The sequence below is a fragment of the Marmota monax genome, unplaced genomic scaffold (assembly GCF_021218885.2).
Source record: "Marmota monax isolate L192 unplaced genomic scaffold, Marmota_monax_Labrador192_F-V1.1 WCK01_AAM20220418_F8-fsc00660, whole genome shotgun sequence".
NCBI lineage: Eukaryota > Metazoa > Chordata > Mammalia > Rodentia > Sciuridae > Marmota > Marmota monax.
The window spans coordinates 137,760-158,679 of NW_026695001.1; the positions used below are offsets into that span (position 1 = coordinate 137,760).

The 20,920-nt window shown below is 37.9% G+C and overlaps 1 pseudogene; it reads left to right on the forward strand.

Annotated features, from left to right (window-relative positions):
- The window catches only part of LOC124081347 (ubiquitin carboxyl-terminal hydrolase 31-like), a 28,988-nt pseudogene extending 20,027 nt beyond the window's left edge, over positions 1-8,961 (forward strand).
- Positions 8,962-20,920: the final 11,959 nt, after the last annotated feature.

A 20,920-nucleotide genomic window follows, 5' to 3' on the forward strand; every position in this document is an offset into this window, starting at 1 on the left:
ATACTTTGTTTTGGGTTATAGTTTTCATAGATATAGATCTAAATGAGATTTGACTGAATCTTGTATTGAGTATTGAATTTTACAAAAGGCTATAAAATGAATAATGGCAGAGTATGTTAATGAACTCTTTTATTATATTCATTTTTTCATAATAAAAATTATGTTTTAAATTAATTACTGCCCTTTGGCCTATGGCTTTATATTTTTATAAGAATTATCTTATAAGAATTACTATTTATGGGGCTGGGGCTTTGGCTCAGTGGCAAATTGCTTGCCTTGCACATGTGAGGAACTGACTTCAATCCTCAGCACTACATAAAAAAATAATGATATCATGTCTATGTGCTAAGAACATATTTTTTAAAATTACTATTTAAAATATATTCATATACTTGAGGAATTTTTTATATCGAGAGTGTCTGTCTGTCTATCTAACAAATTTATTCATAGTAAGGGCCAGCAGAGTATGTTGTAACAAAGCTTCCCATCAAAATTTATTCCATTCCCTTAGTCCTTTTTGCAACATTGATATGTTTGCTATATTTAATTACAAATAGATTTTAAGGCTTAAGAATCTCTGAAAACTTCTGAGAAGGATTTGAGGAATCAAGGGGATGCAGTGTCTTGGGTGAAGAAGGGAAGTTTCTTCGAGAAGGAGACTCAGTGGAGAAGGGTAGAGAATTGTTAAGTAACTCTGCCAAGGTCAATGTCAACTCCAGTTACTGGCAACATGTTTTATAATACTCACTGACTGCTCAAGTTAAAGTTGCCCATGATGGTTAAATGGAGGCACTAAATTATCTCCTCTCCTTGTTCATTTGGTAGAGATAACAAGAGAGAAGGCTGTTTGTGCACTCTGGTACATTCTCCTTTCATCTCTCTCATGCATTTTATTTTCTCTTTCTGTCTTATGTTTGAAAACCAAAAGCCTATCAACATTTTGTTTGTGAGCTGTTGCAAAAATCTCCAAACCCCACCTTTCTGCATCTACCTCATTCACTTCTCTCTCTCCAGATAGAAAAGTTCCTTCCTGGCCTGTATCCTTGGGGATGTTCACCTGTCCTTTAAGCCCAGTATTACCCTTCATTTCTTGTTCTGCCTGACTATAACAAGCAGCTTGACAGCACATGTGGATATCCGCAGGCTCCTGAAGGTCCACTGTCTGACCCTATGAAGTTCTAGAGGACATGACAGGACTTGCCTGGCAACTTCTCTTTTCTGAGTTTACTTCCTTGAGGTGAGACCCAGTAGGAAGGCTTTCCTATGTAGTAATGCTGGGTGGATAGGCTGTGAAACACATATTACTTTAGCCAGCCTTGGATACCCAAAGTGTCATCTAGGATGTTGGTGTTTTCAGTGGGTCTTGGAATGAAGAGTCCGAGTGCAGAAAAAGGCAGTAAGACAAGCCAGTAATGGAGAAGAGCACAGAATGGAGATTGCCTGTCCTTCTCTCCTTTTGGTAATTCCTAAGGAATAGGTCTATTTTAAGCAACTCAGTATCTGGCTGGGTTATATTTCAGGAAAAACTGACAGATAACCCTCAACTTGTTTTGAGAACTGCTGCGTTCTGAATTACCAGCTTAATTGGAAGCTCTTCTTTGTTGATTTTCATCGGTTTTCTGGTCTCTCCTTTTTGTCAGGTCTTCAAGTCCATTTTTTTCAGAGACTGTAGGCTCATGAAGTGAGAGAGCTCTGCCATGCACACTCAATCCCTTTCATTGTTGCTCCTTTGTGTCTCCTCTCTATGGATTACTGGTCCCCAATTTTCAGTGGTGGTCTAGTGTAGCAAGACAATCCACTAATCACCATCCCCATGGTACTAGGACACTGAAGCTCACACTTATACTTTTTTTTCCAGGTTAATTCTTTCTAGGGAGGATCATCATGTCATGGTCTTAAACTAAATACTTCTCCCAAAGGATGGCACTTTTTTGTGTGTTATTTTAAGGAAGGGCATTTTCTCTCTCTGAAAATGTCACAAAGGCCACCAGTTGAAACAACTATGGTTCCAATTCCTATGGGTATACATTCAAGGGCCTGATTGTCATATAGGAACTTTTATTTTTTTCTGTGAATGCTGTGGCTCCCAAGAGCAATAATATGCATCCATTTATAACCCTATCCCTTGAATTATCTTTTCCACCACTCATCAAACATTACTTGTTCTATGTGGATCACAAAAGGATTGACACCTTCTGAAAATAAATACAAATGGAAAAAATACAAATACTCTGTATAAATAGATCACAGAAAGATTTGATATTTCATGCAAGGAATACCAAAGGAAACACTTGCAGAGGGGAGTTTTCCATCAAAATGTATATAAAATAGAATGATCAGTAAGACTTTGTTGTTATTGACCTGGGAACACTTGGCTGAAGAAAATGCTCCTCTGACAAATTTAGAAAATTAGCCAAACACCACAAAGAAGAAGTTTGATAAAATAAGCCATTTGAGTCCTGTTCACATGTCTGAGGCACTCAGAGGTGAGTAGAGGGCAGGAGTGTGCTGGCAGCCTGCCCGCACCCATGTCTTCCTGCATACTTAGCTTTTCTGACTTTCTCTTTCTTTAGACAACAAAAGAATCTGCCCTACTTAATAAAGTAGCTGTTTTGCTACCATCGTTAGGAACAGTGAATATTCAGCCCTGGGGAGAATGCAAAGAAGTGACCATCTTTTTACACTTTGAGCTCTTTCTGTCCATTCAGGGTACAAATGTTTGTCTCCTGGTAACCAAAGTACTTCTCTTCTTGCACTTTTTTTATAAAACCTATTCTAACCTTTGGGCTTGGTTTGGCCTTGAACTTTGTGAAGACACTGAGATGTGTACAGAATGTTTTCTCCTTGCATTTTATAATGGACTCAATATAATTGGCAGGATATTTTTACCCAGAAAGAACATCCATTCTAGTAAATTGCCATATTTTTATCTCCTTTGCAGTCATTAGTGATTGAGTCCTATATGGATTTGCAGTTCTGTGGCAGAGGGAAGGTTAGTCTTAAAGTCTTTGATGAATGGGTGTTACTGCTGCTTTTGCTTCTATATAATAGGTGCAACTTAGATATACAAAAAAATGACTGGTTCTTAAGTGACACTGAATAAGGGAAAAAAACATTGAAAAATATCAATCCTTGAAGGTTTCCTAGAGGCAGTAGTTCTGTAAAAGACAATTTATGCTATCGCTTAAATAAAGAACCCACCACAACATTTAGGAGAACATTCCAACAGCACTAGGTAAAAATTGAATAGAAATAAACAATATTTTTCAATATTAGTCTTAAAAATTGATTCTCATGTGTTTTTAATCATTAGTTATATTAGAATAGAAATGAATGAGCTTTAAATAGGAATATGTAAATTGCAAATTAAAATTCAAGAAATATCTGAAATTGGCAATGTCTCTTTTTTGATTAAAAACCTGCTTGATGTTTTTTAAAAGAGGAAGAATAATGAAATATTTGATTTATTTGGGGTGTAACCAGCATTGGATGTGGGATACACTTTTGCAAAGAGAGACAAAATAATATAATGTGATAATTCAGAACAAGTAAAAGTATAATTCCATCAAACTGTCTTGTCATTTGAACTAACAAATCCATTCAAAATCCTTAACATAGGAGAAAAATAGGCATTTTAGAATTATATAAAATCACTATGCCAGATAATAATACCCTGTATGAATCATAAAAATATTGATGCAATCTACCAGAAATAGCTTAAATATGGAGAGGCATCAATGGATAACTGATACAGGATGAAATGTATATTGAAATGAAGCACCCAACTATATACCTAGACTAGATTCCCCCATAGTACATATTCTTCATCTCATTTTTAAATTTTCCTGTGAAATGTTCCAGTGACAATTCATTGCATTCAGGATGAAACTCAAAAGATTTATCTTGTCCTTCAAAGGTTTTCCCAGCATATTCCTTGACAAGAACTGAATCTTCCATTACCACCAGGGGACACCAGTGCTGAATTAGATAATCTGGCATCACAGGCTCTGACCTGGAGCACCCAGGCCTTGGATAACTTTGTTTGTCTGCTGGGCCAGTTTCATCCTTTTTCTTCTATGTCTGCCTCTCAAAATTGACTCTTCATTTGTGACCAAATTAAAAAATCTATCTTCTTGAATTGGCTTTGCAAAACTGCAGAGGCAAAAGGAGCTTTCCCCTTTCTTCTCTCCCCCTAGAAGATTGCTATTAACTGTTCAACAAATATATCTAGTCAAGCCCCAAGTGCTTTGGATTTTACCTCTTAAGGCACAGAATCATTGTTGGCTCCTAGTAAATGTCCACCAACTATTTGTTGAATGACTGGTTTAATATTTTTGAAATTGTTTTCTCTTCCCCCAAACTGACACTGCTAACAGGTCCCATCTCCTGACCTAAACACAAATCAGAACCCCAACAGGACATAAATCCTGAAGTCTTTCCTCCCCTACACTGTTGTCATAATATTCTCTCTGAAACAGAAATCAGGACATGCCATGCTATTTTAAAAATTACCATCATCCTTCCCTTACTCAAAGGCTGAATTCCATAGGCTTCATGTGACTTCTAAGATCCCATGATTTTCTCTTTCTTCTCCAGCCAATTATCTGCAGCTTACAATTATGAGCTTCCCATCAACATCAGGGAGTTGCCTCTTACACAAGTGCCCCAAAGGCCTACATCATTCAAAAGGTTCATTATTTAATAAAATTTCTTCCATGTGAATAAATCTCAACTGTATAGATGTCATGGCATTCTGGAACAGTGGATTCACCTTGGAGGAACACATTTCACTCTACACGCCTCTGCCCAGAAGCTTTGTTATTAGTTCATACCAGACATTTTCTTAAATCTACAGAACATGTGATAGTGGATTGGTGAACTTCTTCTTGTTATTTTATTGCATTCAAATCCTGTTTCAAAGTTTCAGATTTGGAAACATTACCCCAGGCATTAGCCTGAGCCCCAGTAGCAATATTTAATGCGGATTTAAGTTATGTTTTTATAGTGTATAGGGAAATGATTTGTAGAGTTGTGGTTATGATTCATATGCCCCACTGAAATTCATGTTGAAATTTAATCCCCATTGTGAGTGATTAAAAGGCTACAAATTTAATCGTTGTATGAGATTTGGGAGGTAATTAAGGTTAAATGAGGTAATAGGAGTAGAACTTAACAAATGGGACTCTGCTTTTAACAAAAAAGAGGCAGAGAAACTTTAACCGGTACATTCTGCCTCACCCTGTGATGCCCTACACCACTTTGAGAATCTACAAAGAGGCTCCAAAAAAAGTAGAACTTTTTCATTTGCAGCACTTCATCCTTGGATTCCCAGAAACATGAACTGAAAAAAAAAAAAAACTTTACTCTTTATAAATTACATTTTCTATGGTATTCAGTAATAGCAACAGAAAATGGACTAAGACAATTATGCACACTAAAATTATACAATGGAAGTCACCAAATGCATTCATAGAAGTTTGAAGGTAAATTTTGACAAAGGAAGGGAGAAATTTGTCTGAATTAGCTAAAGTGGTCCCATGAAATCGTAGAAACTGTTAACTCAACAAGGTTAAAGTTAATAATCTTTTACATTTAGGAAATTTTTTACTTTTCAAATTTTGTACATAAAGTAATAATTTATTAATACCTCTTAAACTTTGTTATTTTAAATTTACATATCTGGATTTATATAGAATGAAATGGCATTGTACCTATATTTTCCTAGTACGTCTTGCCATGATGTTGTTCCCTACTGCCTGGAGTTCATCTCAAACATCCCACTATGCCACATTTCATCCACATTTTTTCATTTCATTCCTCTGTCACTCCAGCAAGTTTTCTCCTCCATGCTGGGTCCATTATTTGTTCTTGTATTCTGTCTCCCCATGCATAACTTTGCCGTTAGCTTCACATCCTACAATGAAGATTATTCATTCATTCTTGCTATCTCCACATGAGTACAGTGTGTGGCACATATGGATTCAAATAACATTTTTCCATAATGGAAGTCCTATGATACAGGTGTTTAGTCAGATTTTCATAACTGTGAAAAAATCCTGAAATAGGTTCGCTTGCTGGCTTGGAGGCGCTCTGAGGTGTGTGGGGCATCGAGCCCTCCGGCCAGTAAGGCGCAGAGCGGCGGGATGCGCTGCGGCAATGGCGGGGTCCCAGGCCGGGCGGGCAGGCGTGGTGATGAGCATGGGCAGCCGCGGCCAATCCAAGGTAGAGGCGGCGGGCTGGAAGGAGAAGTGCTCTTTCAGCAAGCGGCTGTTCCAGAGCCGCCACGCAGGCCGCGGGGGCACGGGGGGCCGGGCCGGTCGCCTTCTTTAGCGCCTTCCATGGGCAGCTTCTTGAGCCGCGTCCCCAAGAAGCTGTCCAGGCTCTCGCACCTTAGCTCTGAGGGAGCGGCCCAAACCGTGGCGGCCTCTGCAGCTGCTTCCCGCCGGCTGCTCCTGCCTCGCGCACGCTGTCTCCCGCCTCTCCCGCACCGCCCACCTGAGCCGCCAAGCTGGTGCCTGAGTGGTGAGGCTCTGAAACCACCGCAACACGTGCTTCATGAATGCCGTGATGCAGTACCTCAGCAACACCGAGCTCTTCGCCCAGTACCTGGCGCTGGGCCAGTACCTGGCAGGGCGTCTGGAGTCCTCGCCTGACCCCAGCAGCCCTCGGGATGCAGCGCAAAGGAGCCAGGTCGAGAGGAACGACTGGCCCCAGATGATGCCTGGCATTGCCCACATTGCAAGCAGCTGCAGCAGGGGAGCATCACACTGAGCCTGTGGACTCTGCCTGTGGTGCTCATCATTACACCTCAAGAGGTTTCAACAGGAAGGAGACAGGCGTGTGAAACTTCAGCACAAAGTCAAGTTCCTCTTGACTTGCCTGGACATGACTCCTCATGTGGTCAATAGAAACCAGAGCAGCTGGAGTTAGCCATCCCATTGGTCCCTGTGGAGGCGGCCCTATGGACTCAGGAGGGACCCTGAGGACTACATCTATGACCTGTATGCTGTGTGCAATCACCATGACACCATGCAAGGGGGGACACTTCACAGCATACTATAAGAACTCCGTGGATGGCCTCTTGTATTGCTTTAATGACAGTGATGTACAGCAGCTGTCAGAGGATGAGGTGTGCACCCAGACAGCCTATATCCTCTTCTACCAAAGGCAGACAGCCATCCCATCATAGTCGGCTAACAGTTCAGTAGCTGGCTCCACAAGTTCTTCCCTGTGCGAGCACTGGGTGAGCGGGCTTCCGGGGAGCAAGCAAGCCAGTGTGACTTCAGTGGCCTCCTCCAAATGCACCTCCCTGGCCTCAATCTCCGAGTCCATAGAGATGACAGGGAAAGGAGTGAAGATGTTGATGGCTTTTCTTCTCAGCCATTTGTGAGGAGTGTCCAGCGCCAGAGCTTGTCCTCCAGATCATCTGTGACCAGCTCCTTGGTTGTTAATGAAAATTGCAGATTTTCTTGGTCCCTGTCTGCAAAACTGCAGATGTGCTCCAATTCTCCTTCCCCTTCTCAGGGGACTCTGACTCACAGGTCTGACTCCACCTTAGAGAAGATTGGGGAGGCAGGGGATGATAAGGTCTCTCTTCATCTCTTTCTTTGGCAGCTTTAGGAACCTTTCCAGCAGTTATCAGGAAGCAAGTGATAATCGCAGAGAACACAAGGCTGTGAGCCAAGCCCCCCTAGCTGTCATAGAGGGGCTTGTGTTCAGATAAGAGTCAGATACCTGCAAATTGAACTCCAGTGTTGTAGATATACCGAGCAAAAACTTGGCACAAGGGCATCACTTACCTCCTGTCTCCAATGCATTTGATAACAATAACCAGATTGCTTAAGTGGATCAGAGTGATTCCATGGACAGCTCTCCTGTCAAAGAAGTGAAATCCCTAGGCCACCCAGGCTCGCTCACAAAGAAACCAGAGAGTACACCAAGAGATCCCCCAGCTCCAAAGGCACTTCTGAGCCAGATAAAAGCATGTAGAAAGGGAGAACAGCCTTGGCAAGCCAAGAATCATCTCTTTCAAATACATCCCCTTCTTCTCCTGTTCCTGTAAAATTTTCTCTAAAGCCTTATTGCTCTTGAAGCAAAGAAGATTCTTCCAGGGCCATTGGAAGGCATTCATTCTCTGCTCCTGCCCAGCTCAAAAAGGAGTCATTCCCCAAGTCCCATGATTCCACATCATCTCCCTCACCACAGAAGCAGAAATCAGCTTCTGCCCTGGATTACATTGCTTTTTCTACATCTGCCAAAAAAAAAAAAAAAAAGCCTCAGGCTCTGCTACTAGGGGCCCCTTCCCTCCTGGGAAAAACAGGACTTCAGATGGGACCTTGAGTATGGAGGGCTCCAGAAAAAGCCTGGGATATGACAGAGCCAGTGTCACCTTCATCTCCAAACCCAGATCCCCTTGGGTGAGACAGACCAGAGCCAGGGAGGCAGGGGTGTTGGCAAGCATGGGTGGAGATCCTCCATAGCCAGCCTGCACTCCCCCAGCACGAGTATGTGGTCTGGTCTGAAGAGGGACAGCAACTCTGAGGATAAAGGGCTGTCCTTCTTCAAGTCAGCCTTGAAGCAGAAAGAAACTAGGTGGCCGACGGACCTCAGCAAGACAACCTTGCTGTCTAAAAAGACAGGTGGGAGCTCTGTCAAGTTGGACAGTAAGAGTGCCATGGATGACAAGGTCAAGAAAGGCCACCAGCCTCCAGGCCTCCAGCAACCAAATGCAAAGGCAGTTGGAAAGGAGCAGCTTGTCTCCAAGGACCCTGCCTTCACTAAACATTCCCTGTTCTCTGCTCACAAGTCCAAGTCTTCCCAGATGAATTCCAGACCTCCCTCATCTCCCAGCAGCAAGCAGCCTGATGAGAGAGACTCCAAAACGTTACTTCTAGCATGCAGACCTCTGCACATCCTTCTCAGAAACCTCAGGGACGTTCCTGTAGCCTAAGTGTTCTGTCTGTAAAGATGTTTATTTATTTAGCACCCCTCCTTTCCCACCAAAGCCCTCTATGCTTTTGTTTTGTTATTTTTTGGGTCATGTGCCTGATTGTGTGTGCGTGCATGTGTGCATGCATGAGTGAGTGTGTATTTGTATGCAAGGAGAAGTCAGTTGTAAATTGTTAAAAGTGTCATCTTATTCTGTCATTGAACCAAATAACAGCCATAGGCAAAGCATTGATACCAGGATAACTGGAGTAATTATGGACAATACCCAGACATTCTTTTTAGCAATTGTATATATTTCTTTCTAGAGAACTCTAATGACTTTCATTGGACACTAGGGTCTTGAAACCTGTGAACCAGTTAAGCTATCATTAGTGTATGGAAAGGTGAATTATTTGACTTGGGTTTCATCTGAGCAGTATTTGTCCACACTGTGGATTGTTGAGTGGCACCAGGAACTCTAAAAAAACTATGAAAATAACATATGAAACAAACCAAGGGAAAAACTATTGCTTTTGACCATTGCACTCCATTTACCAGTCTTTGTAAAGGGAAATATTTTAACACTAATGTTTCTCAGGTATCTACATTCAGCTAGTCCAGGATGGATGTGCATCAGTAAATGGATTAAAGAGAAAAAACCCTGAAATAAATCAATTTAGAGGAGAAAAGTTTCAATATTGTTCATGGTTTGAAAGTTGTCAGGCCATGGTCAGTTGGTGCTGTGGCTTTTGGGTCTATGATGAAGCACAGAACATCATGATATGGAAGACATGAGGAAGCAAAGCTGTTCACCTCATGGTAGCTGGGAAAGCAGAGAGAGGAAGAGGAGCAGTCAGGCTCCTAATATTTCCTCTAAGGGCATGCTCCAAATAACCTGACTTTCTCCCACTAGGCCCCACCTCCTAAAGGTTCCACCATATCCCAATAGCACCACAGGCTGGAGACCTGTGGACATTCAAGATCCAAAATATAGCAACGGGTATTTTGTGCTTAAATATCTGCTAATGCTAGAGATGGAAATCATGGAGAAGAGGAACTGGTACCCTAGGTCTATAACACAAAGCTTTGTACATAACCATGCCCAATGTTATGTCTGGAATTAAGTTAATACCATTGCTTATAAGAATTGCTACAATTTACCTGTTAATATAGTCATGTTTCACATTACAACATTTTAGTCAACACATCATACAACTGTGGTCCCATAATATTTTTAATTTTTCTAATTTTGTACCTAAAGTAATGTTTTTTTAATACTGAAAAATTCCTGTGGTTTAATGATGTCATGGCTATTGTAACTTTGTAGCACAATATACTACCCAAATGTTTGTGGTGGTATTGCTGTAAATAACACTGCCAAATCTATATAAAATTATAGCACATATATAGTATGTACGATACATATTACTTGATATTTAAAAATGACCATAAATGATTTATGCATTTACTATATTTTGTATGTTATATTAGAGAGTACTCCTTTATATAGAAAAATGTTTACTGTACTACAGAATACCATGTTACATTAGCAGCAACTTCATACATCTTGTATTTACCACATCTCTTGATTTCATGAAGAGGCCACATTGAATATTTGACTTATATCATTTAGGTTTGTATTATGTTCATTCTGTGATATTCAAACACTATCTGAATTGTCTTCCAAGATTCGACTCTGCAATATCATTAGATATCACTGATATCTAATTTCTAATGTCTCCTCTCTGCCTTTTTATTTTTAAATTGTTTTTCCTTTTTAAATTTTTTCTCAGTTGATAGATCTTTATTTTATTTATTTATCCATGGTGTTGAGAATCAAATCCAGTGCCTCACACATGCCAGGCAAGTGTACAATCACTGAGCCACAGTCCCAGTCCATCTCTGCCTTTTTTATAAATAACATTTTTCTTCCCCTATCCCATGATTATTCATCATATTTTTTCTGTTTGCCATTCAAAGCTGTATCTTTGCTCAAGCATATTCAAGAGTATGGAATTCTGTCAGAAGGACACATCCCAAGGCATTGCCATTCATTACAAGTTGAATGAAAGTAACCTTTGTGCTTGAACTTTGAGCACCTGCATCTAAATCACTGAATTAATTTTCCTTTACTGGAATCAGGTGTCAGCTCATGAACTTGCTCTTTTAAACTTTACCTTTTTTATTTCTTTAAGGAAATTCATATAACCCTTTTCAATTACATACTATAATTTCTCAGTTCCATCCTAGTCGGTTTCCTTATATTCTTTATAGCTGTCACCTCTGAACCTCTTTATGGATTATAAAACCCAAGCATTGTCTTTTAATTATAAGTTTTCATAAGAAGCATGGGGGAGAATTCAATAATATGTGCAAAGAAACAATATTCTAACTCAGCCATTTTGGAAAAATTTCATCTTTACAAATGTGACAGAGGCTTCTGAGGCTAGTCTCTGGAGTCAGTGAACCTCACTCAGACACTTTCAATTCACCAGACTTCTGAGAAGACTTGACCTCTACTCTTTATTTCTTGTCCACTGTACACAAAATGTACTATTTTGTTTTTTATGTTTATTATTTAATTTCCATTTTTTTCATATTACTCTCAATTCTCTCTCAAGTTAGAAATATCTTTCTCCAAATGTCTAAATTTTGATCCTTTGCTTGAGAATTATTTCTTTGATTTGATGGCAAATCACTGACATTTATAAAGTGACCTTGGTTAAAAATTTTATGTATTTTCCATGTCACACCAGTCTATAAACAGATTGGTCATATTGTGGCTTACCTTTATAGCTTCTAAGAATGAATTTGAGATAAGGTCTGAGATAATGGCAGGATCAGAAAAGACAAACATTTTTATGTATATGTCACAAATTTCAAATTATCTTGGATATAAATTCTCTAGTTACTCCTGGCCCATTTCTCTTCATTAAACTATATTCAGAACCATATATCAGTATATGCAAATAAGGGCTCCTTGTTCCTGATAATTTTACAGGCTAATTGTAAATACTTGTTCTCATAGAGTACATTGTCCCAATTTATGCATCTGCAATTGAAAATCCTGTGTGTGGGGGTGTTTGTGTGTGTATACACATACAAAATGTACCCTTTTGTTTGTTATGTTCATTATTTAACTTCCAACTTTTTTCATATTACTCTCAATTCTGTCTAAATTTGAAAATATCTTTCTCCAGATTTTTAAATTTTGATCCTTTGTTTTATATATGCCCTTTTCCATGACAGTGATTGCATATAATTCTGTTTGTGAAGGAAACATTTTTATGATTCCCCCCTCGGAATTATAACAGATTGAGTGTCCTCTATCCAAAATGCTTGAGACCAAATATTTTAGATTTTTTTTAAAATTTTGATACATTTGTATAAATATAACTATATCTTGAGGATGACACTCAAATCTAAACACAAAACCATTTATATTTCATACATACTTTATGCCCTTATGCACATAGTCTGAAGGTTATTGTATATAATAGTTTAAGTTCACCATTGTTTTAAATATGAGCCATTGCATAAGGCAAGAGGTTCATGAGTTAAATAAAGCCAGCCTCAGCAACTTAGTAAGACCCTGTCCCAAAATAAAATATAAAAAGGGCTGGAGGGGCTGGGGTTGTAGCTCAGTGGTAGAGCACTTGCTTCGCATGCGTGAGGCTCTGGGTTCGGTCCCCAGCACCACGTAAAAATAAACAAATAAAAAAAGAATAATAAACATATTGTGTCCATCTATAACTTAAAAAAAAAACATTTTTTAAAGGGGGGAGGGGCTGGGGATGTGGCTCAAGTGGTAGCATGCTCATCTAGCATGCGTGAGGCACTGGGTCATAGACCAGATGTGGAATTTTCCTCTCAAAGCTCATGTCAGTGATCAAACAGTTTTGGATTTTAAAACAATTCAAGATTTTCAGATTAGGGATACTCAGCATATAATAAGGAAAGTAAGTGTTATCTCCTTAATTTATGGGGAGTAGGACTGAAAGTGCAATTGTGTTCTGATTTAAGATCTTTGGTCAAATATCATCCCACACAGATCTTAATTTTGCTTTTTTATTCTTTTATAGAAGCTAATAGAATCTCTGCATGTTATGGGGCTGATGTCAGCATGTCCCTAATTATTCCATATTCCAATGGCTCTTGTGACCCATTTTGAGACAATCTCGCCCAAATTTTGCCCTTTTCCATGAGAGTGATTGCATATAATTCTGTTTGTGAAGGAAACATTTTTATGATCCTCCCCTCTGAACTATAAACCTTGTTTCTGAATTCATTTTATTAATGCCTGACAACCCTTAATGACTCCCTGGACATAGCTGAAAAGAAATTTGAGAGGCACATGTGTCAGGAAGTGGACTAGGCTATTGTACATTTATTTGAACATTTGATTTTTGCAGACATATAACTCTACATCTCTAAGTGCTTTTAAAAAAAATAAGTAGCATTTAGCCCTAAATTTGCATTACTCCAAATAATAACTATACTTCTGAGAGACTACATTGAGTAATGCATTTCACTTTCATAGATAAATGTGTATGTCTATGCATTTGTGTACTTCTTTGCAGTTGCAAATGCATCCAATCTATTTAGTCTTGCTTGAATAACTGAATAGCACGGCTGCTAAAATTATTTAAATGTGAAACTCTTAGGTTAAAGTCAGGCAATTGGTTTCAAAGCATAATACATTTTATATAGAGATTTTGATTAAATTGAAGAATATCAAGTGATCCTCATTCAAGATCAAGGAAGCTGCATGGTTATCATAATGAATAATTTGGGATTCTAGAGGATTGTGTTTTACATAGATTGCTCATCTGTATTCTGTCTCCATCAACCCAAACTCCCTGGACATATCTACTTTCCAGGGAAATTGGAATGATTTATGAATAGTTCTCAATGTTGCTATCGCCAAATCACCTAAGTGATTCTCACCCGTGCCAATGATATGGAGTGAATTATTACTCCCCACCCAAAAGTATGTTCAGGTTCTATCTAAAGTACCTGATTTGGAAACAGGATCTTTGCAGTCATAATTAGCTAAGCTGAGGTAATCTTGGAATAGAATTGGCCCTTGATCTAATATACCTGGAGTCCTTATAAGAAGAGTACAAGAGACAGACAGTCACATGAACCAAGAGAAAAGCCGTGTGAGGAGAAAGGGAGAGACTGAAATAATGTAGTGTCAAAGATTGCTGAAAGTATCAGAAACTAGGAAGAGATAAGGAAGAATTCCCCTTAGGCTTCATAGATACATGGCTTGGCCAAAACCTTGATTTCTGATTCATGGCCTCTGAAACTGTGAGACAATATTATTGTTTATTATTTAAACCACCAGATTTTTAAATTTTTGCTATGGCAATGACAGGAAACAAATATAACTCCTGATTCAAGAAGTAAGGCAAAGAGAACTGTCTTTTAAAAGCTCTATGCCCTCTAGTGATTCTGCAATGAGCAAGCTTTGGGATCAAGAGAGAGATGATCTCCGGGATTCTAAGATCGCAGGTATGATGATGGGAGAATACATATGTGTTTCATGCACGAGGTTTATATCTATTTCATTTATGAAAACTAACTCATCAAGACAGTGGTAGAAGAGAAATCTCCTAATTATGATAATGAAGCCCTCAATGAGGCTATTCTGTAGTTGCTACCCTAGAAGTACAAGGCACTTGAAGGTCAATCCAATTTCATCTTTACAAACACATTAGCTTAAGGTTATTTGCTCTTGGACATATGATGCTTATTCAGATTTTAGTAAGTAAGTGTTAGGGTGCTGTTCATGATACATTTGCCTCTTAATGGACAATATATCTTCTATGTGTGAACATCTAGTTGTTTTGCAATTGTTTATGATGATTGATATTAAACTATCATTTCTTGGTCTGTGGCACCAAATGCAAACTTATCTTTCATATTGCTGACTTTAGACGTGCCTCTCTCCCACCTGGGTCTGCCCTTAAGACACAATATTGTCTTACACAGCCTAGGGACAGCGTGAGAGATTCACACCATGCCCACAGCTGACATAATGCCCTGAGTGATGGTGGCTGTCTCCTCAAACACTAGCAGGGCCTCCATGTATAGCAGCAGCAAACAATGACTCCCAACTCCACAGTATATCTTGTTCATCATCATTCATGTAAGCTGTTCTTCTACACTTGTTCTTTATTATAGGTCTTCACTGTGGACTCCCAAAGGGGATCCTGAAGGAAATTCAATTCTATGAGGAGTGTTTTTTTTTTCCCTCCAAGGAAAGAAAAGAAAAAACTAGCAATTTTCTCCCATATAGTATATTATTGAACAAAACAGGGTTAAAAATTACTCAAAAGCGATCAGGCACTTAAGAAAGAGAAAAGGAAACTGTCTATCACAGTCCTATGTATGGAAGTGGCTTGCAACATACTCATTGGGAGATATCTGATTTTTGTATTCATAATGAGCACACACACACACACATACACACAAATACATGCACACACATTTGTGTTTGGGCTACTATAAACAATCTTTCATGATACTTTTTTTTAGCCTAACAGGGATTCCCTGATGGGAGTTCACTATCAAGTTTATTTAATAATAGTCTTTCACTTTCTGGTCTCACAAATGAAAAAGCTTGCTTATTTTTATTTTTTCTCTTTTTTCCCATTTCAACTTTATTTAGGATTGAAGATAATGTGAATACCAAAGTACACAAGAGAAAAAGAGACAAGTGTGAAAACTGGTAGAATGTATGTTAGAATTTTCCTTCAATCTAGTCTAATCTCTGGGGCTGATCTAACTCTCTGATGTGGAATTCTGTCCTATGAGATTATACTGACTTATTTTTAGATTATTGCAGCAAGTTATCTTCTATCTTTTATTTTTGAATTGACAACATTCGTGTATGGGAGGTATCCACAATGATATTTAAATGACCAATTTATGAATACATGACCTGCAGTGTATTGTGAGGTATTCAAGATCAGAGACCATGTCTAAACCTCCATGTGTACATCATTTCATTAGCTTGGTACCTGGCACATAGTAGAAATTTAATATCTTCTTTTACTTGAATTGTTTCTGGCTTCTAACAATAGGGTGGAAAAGCAGCAAACAAAATACTGTACCATATATTGCCAAAAATTGGGAATAAGGTTTTGGATGGGGGTAAACTCATGCATTATGCTGGTTTGTAGGACAGGTAGATTTTAGAAACAATGCTATGGGGCCAGAGTTGTGGCTCAGTAGTACAATGCTTGCCTAGCATGCGTGAGTCACTGGGTTAGATCCCAGGCACAACATGAAAATAAACAAATGAAATAAACATATTGTGTTCATCTACAACTTAAAGAATATATATATATATATATATATATATATATATATATATATATATATATATATATATATATATATATATAAAATCAATGTTTAATTTCTGGAGAGCTGAGACAAAAAGAAAGAAAGCCTCTAAATGATTCTAAGAAGCACATAATTAATTGGGAAATTATAAAGCCAGAGGTAATATACTCACTGAATCCTGGGTATATCAGTGGTCTGGAATCAAAGTTCAGTAGGTAAGCTCCAGACATACTCTGTTTGATTTCAAAGATTAGTTTAGGTACAACCAAATGATTTTTCTTTTCTAAGACAAGAAAAATAAAAACCTAAGAATAATCTATGTTATCTAGGGTGATGTGAAAGAGGCAAATTTTTAAGTTAATAAAATCAAAATAAAGCACAGTATGCTTGGATATGTTGGGATTTTTGTTTTCTCTTTTTATTCCTTTTTTCATTTTTTAAACACACATCAAAAATTTCTTTGAAATTGTTTTAAACAAACTTTTAATACCAGGTTTTATATATTTAAGAAATGACTAATCTTCAACCAGTTTATAGAGAAACAAAAGCTAAGTATCATACTTAATAATTGGGCTGGAAGATGATATGACAGCAAAATTCACTTGGTAAATTGCATATATGCCTGACTTTAAGAGAACCTGCATACATAAATTGAATTCAAACAGTGCTTACACAGTGTGAGGTTTTCTGCTTTAAGAAAAAGTAATAGACAAAATTTAAAACAACTGTTCCTTCATCAATAGTATGCCTGCTCACCTTCATGAAATCTCTTCAGACTCAAGGGGCACTTATTGCAATCCACAAAAAGGTTACACATCAGTGTGAAAATCACCAGTCTGGTCTCTTAAATATGAAAGCTCAAATCTTTATCAAATGGTAAGCAGTTCTCAAGATGTGGGAATTAGCCACGTGACATATTTTAGAACATGCAAAGATGGAAGGATTCAGCATTCATTTGTCTATGTACTTGAAATGCTCTGTAGAATCATTACTTAACCACAGATTATCTGTTTACAAAAGCAAAAGGCTATTGGAAACAACATTAAGATGAATAATGGTAATTTTTGCTAGTGTTTTATCGTGGTATAATTTTTATACAGTAAAATGTCAAATCTTAAATACCACAATGACTTTTGTCCATCTGTATTCTTCCATGGAACTGTTCCCATGGAACTCTATTTAGAAACAGAACATTGTCACCCCCTTAGAAATAACTTTTATCTTATGCAGAACTGAAACTATTAAATGAAGTAGTAAGACATGTCCAAAATTGGAAAGAAAGCCAATGGGAAAACATAATTCAGCTTACAAATATTTGATTCCCACACAATTTCCATATGCTTCTAATTGCAGAATGATGCTTTCTCACATAGCTCAAAGGTACTTAACAACCATACTCACTATTATTTCATAAACTTTGCCTCAGAGATGTCTCCTTTGTTTCAAAGGAATGTTATTTGATGAAAGAACAGTTGTCCATTTTTGCTCAGAATGCCTGTATTTCTTCATCTGTTTGCTTCACTTCACATTCTTTTGGTGCAGATAATTGTAGTTGAGAGTATACTAGTGACACCGAGTGCTTAAGCACTAAAAATATCCTCATTTCTGAGAACATTTATTTTCTCATGGTTGGCTACTGTTAATCAAGTTCTTGTTTATGTGTGCAAAGTGACAATGATAATATAAGTGCTATTTCATGTTGTTAAAGACTAAATTAATAACCTTCCAACATAACCTTTTAACATAATTAAAGCAAACAGATTTGACATTCACATTGTGCATTAAGAGAAAGAGCAGACAATGAGAGGATCACAGAATGAGAAGAAATATGATATTTTAAAAAAATATTTATTTTTAGGTGTAGTTGGACACAAGACCTTTATTTTACTTATTTATTTTATGTGGTGCTGAAGATCCAGCCCAGGGCCCTGCATGTGCTAGATGAGCACTCTACCACTGAGCCACAACCCCAGCCTGAGATGCATATGTTTGAATTGCACTTTTATTATTCATAAGCAATGTGAATGCCAAAAATTTGTGGCATTCTGGTGTATTCTAGTCATTAGAAACTAGTAGGTGACATGGGGGACAGTGGTAGTACCTCTGACCATAATGCAAACAGTCACAATCTTCATTTTCATTAATGAGTAGGTTATAACGTTTTTCATGTTTTATGTCAGACTCTTAAATATAGTAGAACCCAAAAGGCAAAAAAACAAGGAGAATACTGTCAGGATTGCCACTTAAATTAATTATACAAGTCATAACACCTTTTGCCTTACCCAGTACAGGAAGGAAAAATCTCAGTGATCAGACCCAGGCTATATAGACCATAATCTTCATAGAATAATGGAAATATCTTGGTTTGTTGGCACCTCTCTACACCCAATCAAAATATCTTCCTTTCATTTCTATTATTCCTCTTAATCTTAAGATATTCTACTTAATCTATCTAAACCTTAGTCTATATGTATAAACTACCACACCCAGGAAGAATAGGTCATTAATCACTGGCTAATGGCGATGCACCCAAAAGTGATTCTGGTAAAGGGAAGTATAACATTGAAGCAAGGAGAAGAAATGCAAAGTTAAAACAAACAAAAGATTATATTGCGTGACTTTGTCAAAAATAGGTCATGAAATCATGTAGTCACATTCACTGTTAGAATTAGCATCATTAGCAGATATTATTAAACATTAAGGATGTCCAGGATACTGAGATGGTTATAAAACATTACAAATAAACTTGATTCTCTTTATTGGCAACTTCCACATCCCCAGTTTCAACCAACAATGTATTGAAAATATTTTTTAAAACAACATGCTTATTTTCTTTTGCTCATTAGTCTCTAAATAATATAATTATTTATATAAGATTTACATTGTCTTAGATACTGTAAGTGATCTAGTGCTATATCAAAGTGTACAAGAGTATGTGTGTAACTTATTATAAATACTGGGACATTTTCTATATGGTATTTGAGTATCTGTACATTTTGTTGCCTACAGAGGATACTAGAACCAATCCCTCTTGAATACTGAGGGAGAGTTGTGGGTGTGTCTGTGTGTGTGTGTTTATGTGTGTGTGTGTGAGAGAGAAAGAGAGAGAGAGAGAGAGAGAGAGAGAGAGAGAGAGAGAGAGAACTATGACAATACATCAGAACTGAAAAGCACATATAGTATATATGCAATACAAATAGCATTTTTTTTTTGTACTAGGGATTGAACCCAGAAGCACGTAACCACTGAGCTGCATCCCCAGCCCTATTTATTATTACTATTTTTATTTTGAAACAGAGTCACTCTAAGTTGCTTAGGGTCTAGTTAAATTGCTGGGACTGGCTTTGAACTTGTGATCCTTCTGCCTTAGCTTCCCAAGCTGCTGGTATTACAGTTGTGTACCACTGTGCCCAGTTAAAATGACATTTGTAAAGTAAAACTCAAGGCTTCCAATAAGGGTCAGTATCCAGGCTTATATTTGAATGTTACCTCTCATTGATCTGACTTCTTAATAAAAACTGTAGAAGTTATGTGCCCCAATCATAACCTGACGTTTTTCTTTTCCTTGAATTATTTAACAAATATGTTTGTACAGCCCATGATATGCTGTTTACTGTTCCACACACTGTCAAGTATCAAGTCATTTAAGGCTTACAGTAGCACAGAAATGCACACGCCATCCATCATGCAGATGATGGTCTTGGGCTAGAAGAAGGTAGGTAGCTTGTCTAAGATTGTGTAGCTTATCAGAGCTCAGTTGTGTCTCTTGGCAGTCTCGTTTCAAATCTCTGCTCTTGACCTCTACACTTTACTGGCTCTCTACCATACTGAGTTTTCTCATATCATTGACTCATGAATCCACACTCTTTGATCTATTTCACAAACAGATTCCTTTCCAAAGACTGCCACACTCTCCTCATGCCTTGTCTTTGCATGCTCATGCAGCCTCCTCCTCCTCCTTCTCAGGATTCAACTGATACAGGTGCTTTCTTGGCCCTTTGTTCTTATCTCTTTAAAGTCTCTCCCTTTGAGAGATATTTTTGCCTCTCTATCTAACACATTGATTTCATCATATGATCTTTTTTTTCTGCTTCCTCACCATTCAATGTGCTGTATCTTCTGGCTCCAAATTATTTTTGCCAACTCATCCTCTATCTTAGTTCTCCATTTTAAGTATTCTGCCTCAAACATGCCTTATAAACAAGGCTTCATATTTGTTGCCCTGGACTCTGGGTTCTGGCCTCTGTTTTGCTTGGTCTCCACTAACAACTGTCCACCCATGAAAATGTGAAGTATATCTCTAGGGAGAAGAAACAATCTCCAGGATGTCATTTCTGTGCCCATGGTGACACCCTCCATCTCTTCCCTCCAGGTTTCTATAATTGCCTGCTCCCTGCACTCCCTTGTTACCCTGGTAGTGTCTTGAAGTGGTTGAGGACAAGCTCAGAAATTAGGCTACTGGATGCTTAGTGCAGCCTCAAGGCATATTTGATTTGTAAACTACAACAATTTATTACATCTCAACAGTAAAATAGGAATAATAATAGATAACACAAGAAATATATACCATGATGATTGAGTTAATTAATCTTTTGATTGATTGTCAAGTTAAGATTAGAAATGCCTATCATACTCA